This window comes from Lactuca serriola, chromosome 6 (genome assembly GCF_051521515.1).
Source record: "Lactuca serriola cultivar US96UC23 chromosome 6, Lser_US96UC23_V15, whole genome shotgun sequence".
NCBI lineage: Eukaryota > Viridiplantae > Streptophyta > Magnoliopsida > Asterales > Asteraceae > Lactuca > Lactuca serriola.
In genome coordinates this window covers 162,757,199-162,777,433 of record NC_136413.1, presented here as the reverse complement: position 1 = coordinate 162,777,433, position 20,235 = coordinate 162,757,199, and positions in this window count along the sequence as shown.

Genomic DNA, 20,235 nt, shown 5'->3' with positions numbered 1-20,235 from the left:
TACTTGTAAGAATATCGTTTTGAATCGGTATTTTTTATATATGTAAGCTTTTAACAATTAATCAAACATGAATTTAGTCGATGACTTCCAATTTATTGACTAAAATCGAAGTTTTCGTTTTGTATACACTAACCTTGAATAAATTCTATGATACCCATGTAAGTGTCAAAATATTAGTTTTAAAAAAAAATCCATTTTGATATCCACAATTGATTATCTTATTCCATGCTCAAGTTGATTTGCCTAACAATATGTTGCAATTGTATATTTAAATGTAATAAAAATCAAGCAAATGGTGCATGAAATAGTCGTACAACATATCATTTGGTTGTATGCCAATTCATTATGTATGTTTTAAGCATGAACAAGTGCTTATCCTATTTGATTTTTGAATTTTTGAATCATTTACAAAAAAATATCTTGTTTTGACTTTAGAATCTATACAAACACAAAGGACAATCATTGATATTATTTGTTTAGATATAGATGCAGCATTTTTTTAGCAATAAACTATTATTAACTCAATTAACTTTAAACAATGGATTAGTAGCTAAACAACTACACTATATTTTAATTCAAATTTTATTTATTATAATAAAAAAATGGAACATATATAAACATGATACTCTGACAGTTGTGAACGTAGAGATCCATCCATCCATGTAACAACTTGTTATAATCTTTTATTTATTATTTATTATTATTATTATTTATTATTTATTTTTACAATTTTAACAAGTGTAATATTCACGTGTTTCTAAAATTTGGTGTTTGTATTAATCGCGTTTAATAAAGCTTGTTAAAATGGACCAGGTTTATTTTATACGAACTTTGTTGATTTTCTTTTGATTTTCTATAAAATTGATGTGTTGAGTATTACAAAAAGAATATTTTTATTACGTAAGTTGGTCGAATTTTATATTGTAGCTAAAATTTGCGACTTCGTATATTTATTCCGTTAGATATAAAATACAAACCCAATCAATTCATTCATTAATGAGTTAGATGGGAATTGTCACCTGTTTAATAACTATTACCTGAAAGAAACACTATATAAATTTATGGAAAAAAGAAACAAATTAACAAAAAGTCGAAAAGTCAAAGTCATTGGCATTTATATTCATAAAATGTTAATAGTCATAACCAACTTAACTAGGTTCTTTTACAAAGTGGTAACATGGTTGAATATCTGAATCTATATCAGGCTTTATGCGGCTAATGATATCTAAAACTAATTTTTAGTTTTATATCTAAATGTTTATTTCTTCTTATCAAACATTATTATTTATTTCTTTTTATCAAACATTATTAATTCATAAACTAACTAAAACTAGTATATGGTCAACAATCAGTTTTTCGCTAATATGTTAAACAAAATTTTAACTATTACTAAGTTTTTATTCACAATATAAAGATATAAAGATATAAAAAACAGTTTGTTCAACATTTATTAGATACCGTACATCTGAAATGGATAACGATATTCGATGACCATAAATGAGACATAAAATCGAAAAAATTGGAGTAAAAAGAGTCAAGATCCACAAAGTATGGGGATGACCGTTTGAGATTTTAACTAATCCACAAACATAACAAGAATATTCCCGTTACTGTGTTCTTTCTATCACGTGCCGTACATGTGACCTTCTCTCCTTACAAATTAATGCCATTTGAGTATTGTCACTCCCAAAGTAAAAAATAAAGTAAATTACACGAACGGTCCCTGTATTTTGGAGTAGTATGATTCTTGGTTCCTAACTTATTTCTTTTAATTTGGACTGTCTCTATTGTTTGTTTTTATTGCATACTTAATCTGTGTCTTGTATAAAAAGACCATTTTGCCCATTTTCATTTTGTTTTCAAAAGATTAATTATTATTTATAATTTTGAAAATTAAAATAATAAAATCCATTTGCTTTTTTCCACCCCTACCAAAGCATTCGACTATGAAATCAAGCAAACCATCATCGTCATCATTATCATATTGACCGACCAAATCTCTCCACCATCCATGTGTGTGAACTTCGGTGGATTTCGACAATAACCAATCGAGTCGTTCAACAAGAGTTTGTCGGTGAGCAATCGACCCTCGTTCTTTCCCATCTCCTCGAGTCATCTGTTACAATCAACTAAAAGGCGACAATGAAGGAGGTGACAGTAGATTCAGGGGCAGTATCTTGCTTGAAAAAAACTAGAGGCCTCTAAACATTAAGCAGTGGTTATTGAATCTGATTTACGGCGAGAAACAAAGATGTAGTTGGGTTTTAAATCTGATTTCTGGCGAGAAAGAAATTATTGATGGGAGCATGGAACTCGAACTCCTATTTAAGAATAATGTTTTGAAGGTGGTATCTCTATTACCACATTTGTAATCCCCCCGTTTTCTTGGCATTCTTGCTTTCTGTTACGCGTGATCTCCCTTCATTTTATGCTATGTGTGCAACATTGATGATAGAGGGTTGGAGGTTTGTGCAATTGTTCTACGATTGTGAAGAGTAGAATGGAATGGAAGTTTGTGCATTTGTTGTAATTTCTTGATAGCAGGACTCAATTTGATTTTAAGTTCACATTTACAGTTGTTCTATAACAGATGGTGGGAAAGGTAAGGAACGACTGTGAGGTCATCATTGCCTTCCTCTTCAATTTCTATTTTTGATTTTACCCGGGTTACATCAAGCTCAGTGGCGGATGGGTTCCCTAGATGCAACAAAATCCCTCTTCAAGGTTCCATTAGAGCTTTCAATATTTTTTTTATTCCTTTCAACCACCATCATCACACAAACCACCACCGTATATGATAAATGTCATTTTATGCATCTTTTAAGGTAGTTTTTATTAGCATTTTGCATCATATTTTGTATATTTGCATGTCATTTGTTTAAATAATTTTCGATAGAGCATTGGAGTTAAAATGGAGCTTGGAATTGAGGATGTTGAGGAATGCTTGGAAGATATTTTGGTCAAGAAACATTCGATCAAATTCATCCTACGAAGACAGATTGCTACAATCTAAAACCTAAAGGATGTTGTTGGCAGGTTTGACCCTCTATCAGTATTTTTACCATATCTCATGACTCATAACTCCGATTGACGAGATTCAAAATGTTCGGGAAACAAGACAAAAATTTGGATTACTTTTGTGTATGTGAAAAGGCCAAATCTATGATCACATAAGCCAAAATGCGATCGTAGAAGTGATCGCATTTTTTTTCTACGATTGCATAAATTCAACGTAGTTTCTGAGGGTCGAAATAAGTCATATGGAAGGAAAAAAAAAAAACCAAATATGTGATCGCATATATCAATTCTGCGATTTCACTTTTGTCTCGAAGTCATGAAAACGTTGAAAAGAGCTTCGTACATCATTTAGGGGTAAATCTGGAAAAAAATTGTATTTTCTGCGTTTGCATATTTGAGATCTGCGATCACATTTTTTTTCCGTTTTCTTCCTCCGGAAGCATCTTCCTTGAGTATAAATATGACCCTCACTATCAAATTAGAATGTGAGACGATTCCAGATGGTTCCAGACGACAAAAAACACTTCTGAAGGCGATTTCTAATACCTTTCAGCGATTTCTAAAGATCTGAAGGTTACGAATCATCTCATTCATTTAGTTTAGAAGATTAATCAGTTAATGTTTCTTTCTACTAGTTTAGTTTCACTTTTAGTCATGTATGGATAAACCCTAGTTTACAGTTCTGCATAAACTAGTACTTTTCATGTGATTAGTTTTCAGATCTGGATCACCTATGAATAAATGAGAAAAATTCAGTAAACCTAGACTTAAAGAGTCTAAGTGTTGAAAATACTGAAACAGAGTTTCAGAATCGTCAAGTGGCAAGTAATGCGGAAAATAAAGATTTATGAATCAACCAAACTTATGATAAAAATGTTTTTGTATGTTCTAGATCCATAATTCAAAAGTGTCTCATATTCATAAAGATTCAGTTACACATGTTAGAATGGTAAACACAATAAAACACTCAAATAACTCTTTGAAATCTAGTTTAAACAGCAAATAAGCAGAATGAGTAGGAAGAAGAAGGAATTGAGCAACTTTATAACGGAGCCCAAGGGGCCTATTTATAGGCTTTGGAAAATCCCATGACATGGCTTGACCAATCAGGTGTTGACACGTCATCATGACTAGTTATCAGTTGACACCTTTTCCATACTTAACGGAGAATGGATGGAATATTCTAATTTCGTTAGTATTCTGTTAGGTTTCCATACAAGTTTTGAGTCTTCATATATCTTGAACCTTATTAATCAACATTGAAAGTATGATGAGCAACATGAGCATCATGTTGCTCCATTGTCTTATAGAATGCTATCAACTTCCAGGCGTGTCATTGATAAATTTGAGTTGTTACTTGAATGTTGGAGTGTGTCTTGAACTTGATGATGTACAACCATGTGTTCATGATGGACCATGGACGAACTGCATATGCCATTGAGAATTTGGACGTGCCATCATTGTACATGATGCACCATGTGGAATCTTGTTGAGCCATCAACGTGATCATATTGATCCATTGACTTGAGATGAGCCATCTGTAACGACCCAAAAATCACGACTAAAAATTTCATTTTTAAAACGTTACTTAAACCACAATTGTCAATACATAACGTAAATCTTAACATAAAATCAAAGTGTTAATTCAAAACATGTTCTTATTATCAGAGTAAAACATTTCAGGCTGACTAACTATGATGTGTTCCATGCGATCATCCCGAGCTCTTCCCTCCGCTACCGGAAGTACCTAAAACCAAAACTGAAAACTGTAAGCACGAAGCTTAGTGATTTCCCCAACCTACCACATACCATACACATAACTGCATACTGCTAACACTGGGCCTCACCCATTAACTCGGGCCTCGCCCGCTACAACAGGCCCAGCCTGGCTTCGAGCCCCGCTCGATGTGTTTCTCTTAAGCCCCGCCTGTCTCTGGTCCCCGCCGCTAAACATATACAAACATACAACATTTCGCATAACACATAAACCATAACTACTCTACTGCATTCTGGTACTAAGGCCTCGCCTGTCTTGGGCCCCGCCCCTGTCCTGCTACTAATGAGTCATGGAACCCCGTCCACACTCCTGCTGATAGTGAGATACGGGCCCGGACCACACTCACTCCTTTCCTAACTTGGGCCTCGCCCTTGCTTGGCTACTGATGAGATATGGAACCCCAACCATACTTTGCTAATAGTGAGATACGGGACCTCACCCACACTCACCCCCTACCAGGCACATACAAGTATCACACAAACAACAAGTATACTCTATCATACAAACCATTCCTTGGGCACCCGCCCGACATTAGACCTTGGTCCTGAATATCATACTAGCAAACAGTGCCTTGGGCTAACCGTCAGGCCTTCCTACTCATAACTACATGGGCCGGAATTGTGGTCGTACACCCATTCACACAAAGGGAAACTCACCTGCACTGTTGAACTCCGCTGATAACCCTATGGCTGCTATCCGACAACTCTCCGAACTGCTACTCCTCTAGCTCCTTGAGCTAACAATACCAATAACAACACTTAGCCTAACTGTCCTCCCGAAGTCAACTAGGTCAACTCTGGTCAAGGTCCTTCTCAAGGTCAAAGTCAAAGGTCAGAGTCACCTTCCAGTTGACTCAACTCACAGAGTTGTTCTACCAACTCATCGAGTCCATGCTCCTCAAATCCCAAAGCAACTTTGACTCTACTCATCGAGTCTAGCAACAACTCGACGGGTTCTCCTTCAACTAAACATTTGGGACCATCTTCAACCGACTCTCCGAGTTGTAGATCAACTCGTCGAGTCCACCTTTATAAGCTAAGGAGGTTGCCTTGGCCTCGTTGAGTTCCTCCTTGAATTCGTCGAGTACCATGATCTTCATGCCCATTATGGACACAGACTGGCTGAGCCCTCCTCTAACCCCACTCACTGATCCGACTCATAAACAGGAGGGCTTGGGTTTGTGGCTCGACTCGTTGAGTCCATGAATTGACTCGCCGAGTCCATCTTGTGACATCTCTATTTTGTCGATTACAGTCCATCCCAACACCTCCAACTCATAGATCTGAGCTCCTTATGCTAGAATTGCACGTAAAGTTGCCAACTTTACGTGCATGCAAGGTGTTATGGGGCTAAAACACTTAATCCAAGCTTCAAAGAAAACCTAGGTCATGAAATGGGATCTTAGCTGGATAAAGCCAGCAACTCTGAGCTCCTAAAGCTCAAGAGTGTCCAGATCTGTTGTCCAAATCCATCCTCAAGAGTTTAATACTCGGATTAACCTTGGAAATGATCCAAATGTGACCAAAAGCAAGCTAGAAAGGGGATCTATCAATTGAAAGCTCAAGGTCCAGACTTTTAACCTTCTAACAGTTGCCAAATCAATATGAAGGCTGGATCTACACTTCCTTCCTTGCTCCTTTCTTCCAAGCCTTCAAAATCCACTCCAATAGACCTTAATCTTCACCAAAAGCTCCAAAAATGTAGTTGGGTGGCTAGGGTTTTGGGGTTCTGGATGAGAGTTGTTGTAATGAACCCTAGGGAAGGGAATAAGATGCTTAAATAGGGTACCAAGTCCCGGAATTAGGGCTTTCCCATCCCAGACCAAACTCACCGAGTCCACTCGCCGACTCGCCGAGTCGGTCACTTAATCTGCAACACGGAGTCCGCTTCGACTCGCCGAGTCATTCCTTGGACTCGACGAGTTGACCCCCTTTTGACTTAAGGTTTTCCTTTCCTTTCTTGGCCTTTCTAATTATGGGTGTTACACCATCAATGTGATCAAGATGGTCCATTGACTTGAGATGAGCCACCAATATTCATGTTGAGCCATCAACGTCTTGATGCTCCACATATGATCTAGATGTACCATCTGAGATCATGGTGGTCTAACTTCCTTTCAGCAAGTGCTCCACGTCAACTACAAGTGGTTCATGTTAACTTCAAGTTATCCATGCTCAGCAAGGGCTTTATGTCAACTATAAGTGATCCATGTCAACTTCAAGTGCTCCATATTAACTTCAAGTGCTCCAACATTTGATTCTTCAAACACATGTTGTAAATTCAGGATCTTTCCAACCTGGAACATTTTGATAATTTTTGTTAGAGAGATATAAACATAGACTCAACTTATTTCAAGTGACAACCACATAAGCTTATTTCCAATAATTTCCACCTATGTGATGGTTATTGAAATAAGGGGTAGAAATAAGAGAAATAATATGCACGGTGAAATTAATAAAATGAATTACTAGTAGCAAAAGGAACTTCATCCACACGTTTAAAGAGAAACAAAAAATAACAAAAAGACACAATCTAAACTTTGTTCTTTAAGTTTAGTAACCACTAGCGAAAACTTAGAAACCAAGTGAGTTCTTGAAATGTCTTGACCCTCAATGTATTATCTTGGTCTCCTGTTCTCTTCAACAAACCAATGATGCCTTGAATAAATTCTGAAGAGAATATATGTTTCTGGGAGGTTCTCATTAATCTCAATCGTCCCTTATATGAAAATACAATTCCTCTATGTGGTTTTTTTAGTATGTTTCCAGGTAAGTCATTTTCCACATTTAGATCCAAATTTGGCTCATCAGCTTCCTTTTCTCCAATTTGTCCTATTTCCCAGTCAACACTGGAATTAACAACCATATCCAAAACATATTGTCTTAAGCGATGTAGGACATCTACATAAGCTTTGTTAGTACTTGCCTCTACTTCAACCAAATAATCAATGATTTCACATCAACTTGATTTATCCTAGTAAAATCAGCTTCTCTGAACATGAATTCATAGTTGTCTGTCTTTTTTACTTGAAAGATATGGCAGCTTTCATAATTCTCGGATTTCAATTTTACTATAACATCCATAAATATGGTCCCAAAAATTTTCGTTTTAATATAAGGTAAATTAGTAACTTCCATATTATTCAAACGTTTGAAATAAACCAGTGTAACAATTTTCATAAATCAGAGTATGACATCAGAACAAATCCAAATGGTGAGCGTGCAATGCAGTCATCCCGAGCTCTTCCCTCTAGAACCAGAAGTACCTGAAACATAAACTGAAAACTGTAAGCACAAAACTTAGTGAGTTCCCCCAAAATACCGCATACCATAACTATCAAACAATAATGAGATACGGGCCCCGACCACACTCCAATAATAGTGAGATATGGGCCTCGCCCACACTCAGTAACGGGCCCCGCCCATACTTGAATCGAAATGAGATACTGGCCCCACCCACACTCATATAACGGGCCCCTCCCAATAGACATACACATGCAATCATATACATGCATCATACAGACAACAAATATAACCACATAATCAAACTGGGGTCGCCCTTGGTGCCTTTGACCCACTAAACCCGGTAAGGAAACTCACCTCAAATGCTGAAAGATAACTGGATAAATCCTCGGCCCCATAAACATCTTTACTAAATCTATAGATAGAAACAATCCCTTAGATACCAAGCAATATTTCGAAATCCCTTAAGGTCAAACTTGGTCAAAGTCAAGGTTAAAGTCAAAGTCAACGTTCCAAGTTGACGCGACTCGTCGAGTTATCCTTCAACTCGCTGAGTTTTCATGAATCACAGAATAGCGATATATCGAATCAACTCATCGAGTTTCCCTTTAACTCGCTGAGTTCCTCCTCGTTTAACCGAGTCGGGACAATCCCAACCCAACTCGCTGAGTTCCCTTATGGACTCGTCGAGTTCATCAGTCTGCCAACCCACTTAATGCATTAAGCCATTATCCTTCAAACCAATGCCTGATATTCCATATCTAATTTGAAAACACGTCTCGAAGGGTAAAGTTTCCAACTTTACCCATTAAGAACCATTCCAAAGACATTAAGCTCCAACCCTAATCCAAAAAGGCTTATGACTTAAACCAAAAGTCATCATATCAACACAATAATGCCCAAGAACATAGATCTATACCTTAAAGGCCAGAAGGTCAAGTAAAGTCTCCAACTTTACTTACATGCATAGCCAAAAGAAGCTTAAAGGGCCAAAACAAAGACTTAGAAGATGCATGGAGCTCCTAGGGCCATAAAGTTGGCACCTTTATGCCATGAAAGTGTTGGGTTTTATGTACTCTAACATCCTTATGGTGCACATACAACCCTAATGCTTTGGATCTAATTTTTCTCTAATTATACATGCAATATTCTTTATCCAAAGCATGAAGCCTAACTAGCATGAAACTTTGATATATGTATCATAAAAACTAGTTAGAAGATTACCTATTGATGTAGCTTGTAGAACTTGGCCTTATAAGAGCTTAGCACTCGAAGTGTGATGCCTCAAACAAGTCACAAACACCAATAACAATTAGATGAATATGAGAGAGGTTTAGGAGACACCAAAATCGGCTAGCTTCTTCTTGAAATGCAAGGGGTGCCAATTTTGGATCTAATGAAACACATTTATAGTGTAGAATTCCAAGAGTCATTTGTAAAACCTAATTCTTACACTTAGGTTTATGATCCAGCAATTGATTTGGACTAACACTTCATGGACAATCTCATAAGCTTAGTTCATCACAAATCAATCATGGATCATTAGCCCAAACCATATGATTCAGTGATTTACATAACCAATCACTGTTTATTTAATTAGTCTCTTTTGATCACTAAATTAATTCCAAATGTGGGCGGCAGTCTCTAAGGCATACCCCTAAAATGAGATAGGTAACGAAGCTCGACTCATCATGGAATGAACAATGTCTAACAAGGTTCAATTGCGTCTCTCAGGCACACCATTAAGCTGTGGTGTCCTAGGCAGTGTCAGTTGTGAAACATTTCCACATTCCTTAAGATAGTCATGGAACTCAATACTAAGATACTCACCACCTCGATCGGATCATAGCATCTTTATCTTCCTGCCCAATTGATTCTACACTTCTTGTTTAAACTCTTTGAATTTTTCAAAGGTTTCTGACTTATGCTTGATTAAGTAGATATACCTATATCTACTATAATCATCAGTAAAAGTCACATAGAAGCGGTTAGCATCCCTTGTGGCGGATCTGAAGGGTCCACACACATCGATGTGTATGAGATCCAACAAACCCTCACCCCTTGCATAAGAACCAGTGAAGGGTGACTTGATCATATTTCTAAGTAAACAAGATTCACATGTGTCATCCGAATTTAAGTCAAATGACTCCAAAACTCCATCATTTCAAAGTTGGTCTATGCGCTTCTTGTTGACATGTCCAAGATGATAATGCCATAAGCATGCTTTATCCAAACCATTGGACGATTCGATATGCAACACATTATTTCCTAAGTTATCTACAACCATCACAGTTTCATACATATCATTACAAGGTAATGCTTCAAAATAAAATTTACCATTCTAATAAGCATTAATACCACCAATCTCATTATTAAATGAAAAAGTAAAACCTTGTTCATACAAACCATGAAAAGAAATAATATTTCTCACCATATCAGACTAGTAGCAACAATTATTCAACTCTAAATTAAACCCACTACTAAGCAATAAAGAATAAACTCCAATCTTGGTGACAAGCGACACTTTCCTATTCCCCATGATCAAGTTCATCTTCCCGTTGTAACCCTCTAAAAATTCCAACCAATTTAAACTTTTCAAAAACAACCCAATTTCATAAAGTTAATACAAAAAGGTTTTCAATGCAATTATTTATCAGAGTCTTCCCAGAACCATATCATAAAACATAATCATGAGGAGCGGTATGATCACGCCTTTTCCTTGCCACGGTCTCCTGAAGTACCTGAAACATTTAAACCACAACTGTAAGCCCGAAAGCTTAGTGAGATACCCCCAAAATACCAACGCCATACAAACATAACCATATCATATAACCGATACAGAACAGCCATGCACTTCGGGTCTACTGTGTGACCGGTCCGCCGCACCGGCCTACAATCCACCTGGTCCACCCTCCGAGTCTATCCATATACATCGAGTCTACAGTGTGATTGGTCCGCCCGCACTGGGCCTTCAATCCACCTGGTCCACTCTCTGAGTCTACAGTATGACTGGTCCGCCCGCATCGGGCCTTCAGTCGGCCTGGTCCACTCACCGAGCCTCGGCACGTCTGGTCCGCCCTCTTGGGGCCTACAACCTATCTGGACCGCTCACTGGGCCTTCGGGATAACCGGTCTGCCCTGGGTATGTTGGCCTACATCACAAAGCAGGACCCGCCTCAACCCAACCCCAATCCAACAACCATGTGCACACAAACATATAATCATATAACAATCCACATCCAATCAAACCGATCTAGCAGATCACCTAACATAACCTCATCCTAATAAGGATACCGACCTAACCGGTCACTAGCATAGCTTCATCCTATATACCAGGATACCGACCTTAACCAGGTCTCTAACATATACCATCCTAACTACCAGGATGCAAACATAGCAAAGCAACAACATAACAACAATACCCATATTACAATCCGATAAAGGGCCGGCCTTGGTGCCTTAGACCCTGTTGATATAATGAGGATAACTAACCTCGCAACTGATGGCTGAAAAGGATAAGATCACACTGCTCCAACCTCCGACACAAATTCCACCATAGATCAATACCAAAAGATTGAACTCAATAAATACCCATAATTACCAAAATACCCCTAGAAGTCAACTGGTCAACTCTTGGTCAAAGTCAAAGTCCTCAGTCAAAGTCAACCCTCTTGACTGACTCTACTCGCCGAGTCAACCCGCTGACTCGTCGTTTCCCCATGCTCTGAAACTCCCATAACACGACTCAACTCGCCGAGTCGGCCCAAGACTCGCCGAGTTCCATAACTCTGAGTCTACCCGTACTCAACTCCCTGAGTCATCCCTTGACTCACCGATTCACAGCTTAACCAGAAAAGGTTTGGACCTCATGACCAGACTCGCCGAGTCCAAGAACAGACTCACCGAGTCCAAGGCTATCTTCAACCAACTCGCCGAGTACACCCATGTGACTCGCTGAGTACCACTGGCTCTTAACCCATACAGAGGCTTTCCAAGCCATGCAGGGTCTCAAATCCATAGATCTACTCTTATACAAGCCATCCATCACGTAAAGTGGCAAACTTTACGTGAATCTAATGAGATCTAGGCATAATACACTCTTGGCTAAGGTTTGGGACTAAAAGTCTTCATCAACAGCTCTTGAACAGGGACTTTATGCTCTTTTGGATCATCACTACCCTAGATCTGAGGTAGCAACCTCAGATCCAACCTCCAAACTCAAGATAACACTATATTTATTCCAAAAAATCCCATAAATGATAGATCTAGATGGATAACAGCTTAAGCAACGAATCATTACCTCCAAAGAAGACTCCAACAGAAGAATAAGCCAAAACCTTGCAAAGCCCCTTGCCCCAAGCCTCTTAATCTTCAAAGATCTCTTCAACAACACTCCTTCAAGATCCAAATGCTCTATAACTCTCTCTCAAACGAATATTAGGGTTTCTGGACATCAAGGGAGAGCAAAGAGGCTAGGAAGAGGGTATTATGTTCTTTATATAGGTCTCAATCCCTGGGATTAGGGTTTTCTCCACACAGCACCAACTCGCCGAGTCCAGCCGCCGACTCGCCAAGTTGGCCACTTAACACGCGACCAGAATCGCGACCCTACTCGCCGAGTCCACCCATGGACTCGCCGAGTTGACCATTCACATTTTCACTTTGAACCCTGAACTTGCACTCCTGAACTCGGGGTGTTACACCCGTGCTCCACATCCCTATTTCTTTTTAGACCCTGCAAATCAAAACAAATGTGAAAACCACATCCTGTATCAAGGACCCAAGCATTAGCATGTGATGAGTTATTAGATAGAATAGTGTAAATACCTACGAATTTGGGCTTGATCTTCCCATCCTTTATGTCCTGCAAGTATTTGGGACAGCTTCGTTTCCAGTGCCCTTTATCATGACAATGGAAGCATTCGACTTCCTTTGGATTGAAAGAGGTTTTAGCAGAACCAACTTTGGTCCCACTAGAAGAGGATCCATCATCGGAATTTCCTTTGTAGCTCTTAGAAGGAACCTTCGTCTTCTTTCCCTTCCCATGTCCAATTACCAAGACAAGGGCAGTAGTAGGAGTAGACACAATAGATTTTCCTTTTAAACTGGTTTCAGTAGTTCTCAAAAGGCCTTGAAGTTTGCTTAGAGTGACTTCCTCCTTGTTCATATGATAGGTCATTTTGAACTGATCATAACAAGGAGGTAAAGAGTGTATGATAATGTCTCTTCATCGAAGTTGGCATTCAACTTCAACAAGCGGTCCACAAACCTTTGCATCTTTTGCAAGTGGGTTGTGATGGACTCTCTATCCTTCATTTTTGTTGTGATCATGGAGGCTATGATTTCATACCTTTCCCGCCGAGCACTTTGATGGTACTTTTCCATCAAATCTTGGTGCATCTCATAGGGCTAAAAGTACTCATAGGACTTTTGAAGCTCGACAGTCGTGGTAGAAATCATGATACACGACACCTTTGTCGCATCTCTCTTATGAGCCTTATATTCAACAATCTGTTTAGGAGTGGCAGTGTTTTCATCAATCTCATTTAGCTCCTTATCGATAACATATTCTTTGTCCTCATAGAGAATAGCCATGCAAATGTTTCGAATCTAGTCATTAAAGTTTGATCCATCAAAGATGACCCATCCCACACAAGTTCATGAGGGAGAAAGAGTCGAAAGGGATTGGGTTTGAAGCAGTGTTCGAAGTAGACATCTGAAAAGAAAGACAAAGTTTAGATTAGATAAGGATCCTTAATATAACACCCAAATGAAATATTAAGGCTAGGACCCAACACAATATTTTACAATTCATAAGAGGGATGCCGTAATCCAATTGTAAAATATTTGAAGGTAGGTAAATGACGATTTACCAATTTCCACCATGAAAAGCGAAAATGAAGATTAAGTTTTAAATGAATTGAAAATCCTAGATTTTTTTTAGATTCATTAAACCTTTCAATGGCATGTTTAAATCTCGATTATTCCCTTCTAGTTTGTGACTGAGATACCGAGGATCACAAACAAGGTGTAAATAACCATGCAAATGTGCTTAGTACTCTTGATGTTACTTATCACCTAATCAATGTGCCGGTTAACCACACAAGCTCCATTGATCCGTGATTAACATCAAGCTACCCTTTACCACTCTTGCCAGTCCCAAATTAGTGTGTCGGTTAACCACACACGCTCCACTAATGACTTAGCAAGGTGAAAAGTGCAATTTCATGGAATAGCACCAACTTCACATTTTACCTAAAGTAACTAAGATTGGGAATTTATAAAAGTTTACTTACTTTATAATATCATTATACTTATTAATGAGGATTAATGTCCTATCCTACCCTTTCGGCTAACGACCCTCCACTAGTCAAGAGTGCGGTGGGTAAGAGTAGATACCCAATGACAGTCATATTATAGGCCGCTTCCTTAAACACCCCTTATAGACTAGCGTCGTGAATGAGACCTACTAACGGTAAGACTGACTTGTCTTATATATATATATATATATATATATATATATATATATATATATATAAGTATTAAACTTTTAATATTATAATAGTATAGGGTTGAATTTTAAACATTTAAAATTCTAGGGTTTGGAATTAAAGTTTCATAAATGTGACTCTTCAAATTTCAAAACTTGAGGGCAAGTTTTGAAACCCTTTAAAACAAAACTCTTGTGTTTTAGAATTTAATGTTACATAAATGAGACTTTCCAATTTCCATAACTTGAGGGCAAATTATGAAACCTTTCAAGACTTATGAATTCCATAACTTAAGGAGTTAAAGTTTCATGAATGAGACTTTTCATATTTCATAACTCGACGACAAGTTATGAAACTCTTCAAGAAACATTTAGATCAAATTTAACTAATAAAAATAACCATATAATTTATCATTTACCAATTTGACCTAATATTACTCATATAGCAAGATAATTTCAAATTCTACAAATAATTAGTTTTTCACAAAATCAAGTAATTATCTCAAAATTTGAGAATCGTCATGTTATTGGATGAGGATAACCATTACCATCTCATTAAAAATGAATTTTATGAACCAAAACAATTTGTGGTAATGATCCTAATTCAAAACAGGCCAAAAACTCAAAAATTTTACTAACAGATGATCCAACTCGTCGAGCCAGGCAATGAACTCGTCGAGTTCATCATCATTTGATCCAACTCATCGAGTTCCCTTATGGACTCAACGAGTTCATCTGGCAGAATCCAAAATTGTAATTTTTCAGCTTTGAAAATCACACAATTGCATCAATATAACAGAAAACACTCATGACTCTGATACCACTGTTGGGTTTTTATCTACTCTAACATTCCTATGGTACACATACAACCCTAATGCTTTGGATCTAAGTTTAATATAATTATACATGCAATATTATTTATCCAAAGCATGAAGCCTAACTAGCATGCAACTTTTATATATGTATCATAAAAACTAGTTAGAAGATTACCTTTTGATGTAGCTTGTAGAACTTGGCCTTATAAGAGCTTAGCACCCCAAGTGTGATGCATCAAACAAGTCACAAACACCAATAACAATTAGATGAATATGAAAGAGGTTTAGGAGACACCAAGATCGGCTAGCTTCTTCTTGAAATGCAAGGGGTGCCGATTTTGGAGCTAATGGAACACATTTATAGTGTAGAATTCCAAGAGTCATTTGTAAAACCTAATTCTTACACTTAGGTTTATGATCCAACAATTGATTTGGACTAACACTTCATGGAAAATCTCATAAGCTTAGTTAATCACAAATCAATCATGGATCATTAGCCCAAACCATATGTTTCACTGATATACATAATCAGTCCCTATTTATTTAATCAGTCTCTTTTGATCACTAAATTAATTCCAAATTAATTCTTGATCAGTACTAATTTAAATAATATATTAATAAATCATAAATAACCTCTTTCTGAAATATCCATCCTATCAAATTGTTCTGATGAAGGCAACCCGAAATGGACCATGCTACTATCGGGTCATATACATACAAATTATAGTTATGGGCTTAGACACCTAATCCAACAAATATCACACCGATCTTTGATAACTTCCTACATTCGAAGCTTGAATGTGTCATAGTCAAGTGTCTCATGGTTAAATTGTGGTATTTGTATTTGTGTCTCCATATTCATGCCTCATAGGATTTGGCACAAACAAACGATTGTAGTTTATTTGATCGGCGAATTCAGAGTTCCTTTTTGCATAAGCACTCATCGCTCTTTGAAGTAGTATTTGATTTTACAGTTCTTTTGTTTGGAGTGGTTTGTAAAAGAAGAGGGAGAAGGGGGATGTCTGCAAGTAAGGGAGAATGTCAAGCAAAAGAAGGGAATGTTCGTAATCTTTATTAGACACCGTTTCCGATTACCAATGTGTAAAAAAAAAGAACCACTTTTCCATTTTTTTCTAGTGTTATATGTTATTTTATGCATCTTTTATATTATTTTTTTTCTCATTTTTTGCATCATATTTTATGCATTTGTGTCTGCATTAGTTTAAATAATGTACAACTCATGTTTTTCATCAGAAATCCCATTATGCTCATGTTTTTATGCATTTTCAGGTATTTCAAGTGGAGCATTATTATAGAAGCAACTTGGATGCGTATTTGTAGCATAATACAACTAAAAAACCTGAAGCTGGAATCTAGGCTTAATTTGCTGAAATTGAGAATTCGAGTCTGAAACACTCATTTACGGATTTACACGATCTTGTTTTTCAGTCCATGATCGTGTTTTCACTTTGCAACATTTTGGACCACTCTGGACACCATTTTAGCCTCTCGACTACAAAACACAATCATATACGCAAAACCACAATCGTGTTTCTCTAACGTAACTTTTCCGAGCCAAAATCGATTTTTGAGACCTCGTAGTCAAAACATGATCAAAATGGTCATGTTTCTCATAAAAACACATTCTTGTGTTGCCCAAAAGTCATAAAATGGCATCCAACTTCATTAAAAGTCAATCTGGAACATTTCCAAAATATTTCGTCGTTTTTGAAATTCAACCCTATAGGCCCTAAGATTCTTATTTGACAATACCTACTACCTACAAATACCCTTCCTGACTTATAGATCAGAGGAGACTTCGATCAGAGCAAAATCAGACAATTTTTGACGATTTCAGGTGAATTTGACATTTACCGACAAGCTACGAAGATCTAAAGATTGCGATCCGACGAGTTAGTCCAATTAGTTTACTTTTATTATTTAATTGACTTTTTTATTGTTCTAGATCTGATGTTATCCATATCCGGCTACAACCTTAGTTTTCAGTTCTGCAAAGATCAATACTTTTTATATGATTAATCATTAGATTTGGTTTTCAATTTGTGATATTATTGAAACATCCCAAAAATACAAGCCAAAAATTTCGTTTGAAAACATTAATAATATCCAAATATCATATAAGAAAACCATAAGCCGGGTGTCTCAAAATGTCATAAAATATGTCTCATATCGAAACTGATGTCAAGATCATGTCAAAAATGACAAAGGGTGAGTTTAGTCTAGATCCTTGAGCTCAAGCTTCTTCTCCAACCTTTCTTTTCCTTCTTCACAACTTTCTTTCACTAAATGCACTCACAAAAATCAATTTCACACAATAAAGAGGGTAAGAACGTATTTGGGTTTTCTTGTGGGTGAGGAGGCTGATAAGAAACTAAAGGGGTTATAATGGGGTTTATATACCTCTTAAACATTGAAATTAGGGTTTAGTGTCTGTCCGCGTACGTTGGGCGTACCTTATGGTACGTTGCGCATACGCTTCTCATGTCCCGCGCATCCAATGACACTACGCGCCGCGTACGTCGAGTTACGCCCCGCGTAAGGCTTATGGGCAGCCTACATCTCGGCCCAAGATTCCTAAAGTCCAATCCAAAATGCCAAGTCCAACCATAGTCCAATATCTTTTTAAGTTGCATAATTGATTAATTAATACCTCGATAGACGGATGTTACATTTATGCTTAATGGATGTTTGATTTTTAGTTCTTTCTAGACCGGTCACCTGATTAGGATTCAATCATTCCAGTGAATCGGTTGTTAAAATCCATAATTGTTTTACTAAGTTGGTAATGAGTAACAAGTAATAGATCGGTTCTGTGTTGGGATTTGATTATGTTATAAACTGAAATATCATATTTTTATACTTCTGAGTTTATAAAAAGTATTGAATATTGTTGAGAATTTTATACAGATCATAATGTTGTGTTTCTGACTTGAATAAAAACTTGTTTAATAAGGTTAGTAAAAAGTTAAGATTAATTGAAGAGCTTATTTTGGCTAATTAATTAGGTAAAAGAAAACTTACTAGAGCTAATATTTTTCAGTGCTATTTTAGATAGAATGCATCTTAAATAATCATGTATGTATTGATTGCATAATTAGAAAAATCGTAGTAGAACTAAAACACTTTTTATTATTGAATTTATTTTTAGTTTTAAATTCTACAACACCCCCCCCCCCCCCCCCAATTTTTATTATTTTAAGTTTTTGACTAGTATGTGCCATAGAGACATTAACTTTTAGGATGTATCCCTGTTGATTCAATACTGCTTGTGTTATCTTTTAGTGCATTCGAGCAATGATATTTTATTAGTTTAAAATGTCGACGACAACGTTTTAACATCTAGTCGTTATCATTTTATCAACATTAAGTGAGAGCCCACTTAGGCTGCATAGGATGCAACGTAGGCATGAAAACTAGCTAACCGGGTGCAGGAGGAGGTCGTAATGGATAAAACAAACAAAATTTTAGATTCATAGTCTAATTTAACGTGATCAAATGTTTATTGCTAAATTGAGTTAAAATCGAGAGTTGTATGGTCATTTAAGTCAAAAGTTACAAAATAAAATGAATCAATAGTAAAAAATGGCCTGAAGTAGGTTGTTCAAAATCGAAATTAAAACGGTGTACATAGGATATTCAAAACCAAATCAAACTCATGCATTTGGTATGTTTTGGATAGGTTTATTATTCAAAAAAAAATGGCACCATCACGTCTTGAATACCAGAATTTGATTTCTTTTAATGGTTGATGATGATATCGAACTTAGGGGAAAAGCCTTGTTTTATGGGACACTAGTTTAGGTATGTTGCCTTTTGTAGAAGAAGCCAAATAGACATGGATAGAAGTCACAATACATTGTGTCTCTAATTATGGTCATATGGGGCCTCATGAACACCACATTATTTTAAGACATCATGTTTTTTTTATATGGATTGAGGTATTATTGATAATTTATCATATTATATTCTGATATATAAGCATACAATCCAAAATCAAGATTAAAAAAATCACATAAAATTTTCTCAAAGATATCTAGATACACGTAGTTTAACAAGTATTAATGCAAATATGCAGTGTAGAAAAAAGCTCAAAGATATCTGGGTACACGTAGTTTAACAAGTATTAATGCAATGTAGAAAAAAGTAAAATCTAAAGTTAAATTATTTTTTATGGGCTTAACTAGTACTCAAGTAGGGTAATCTTTAGTGGAATAAAACTACTTTTTGTCGTTTGATCTTTCTATTTTTAAATGTTCCTTTTGTGATATATCACGGGTGTCAAAATGTTAGGCTTTTTTCAACCTATGTCGATAGAGCAATTTAACAAATTTGTACTTTGCAATTTATTTTAGCTTAAAAAAACTATTATTTGTTGTTATATCCCTTATTTTCAATGTACGTAATTTGCTTTTTGTTTTACTTTGTGCCTGATTAATTGTATGCTTGGCTTTATCTCTTTGTGTTTCGTATGTTACCACCATTTATAATTATAACACTAAAAATTACAGTAAGAGATTCCATCATTATAGATAATTTTCAGCTATTAACTTTTATCAATGCTTCCAACATCAAAATTGAAAGAAAAAAAAAACAAAAGAAAACAAGTTGAGCTTTCACAAAATAGTGTTGATAATAGTCACACATTATACAAGAGGAAGATGATAAAAGATGGATATGCTGGAATGATGAAGTGAATGTAGTGTGCATGTCGATGCCTTTTGACAATATATCACACTCGACACCAACTTCCTTAATTTTGTTCTGCTAAGACTTATGTATATCTTTTTTTAATCTATCATTCTATATAATTAATAGGTATAAATGTTGGGTATTGATTTGGAGTCCATGTTATGTCTGTGTTGCGCTTTTCAT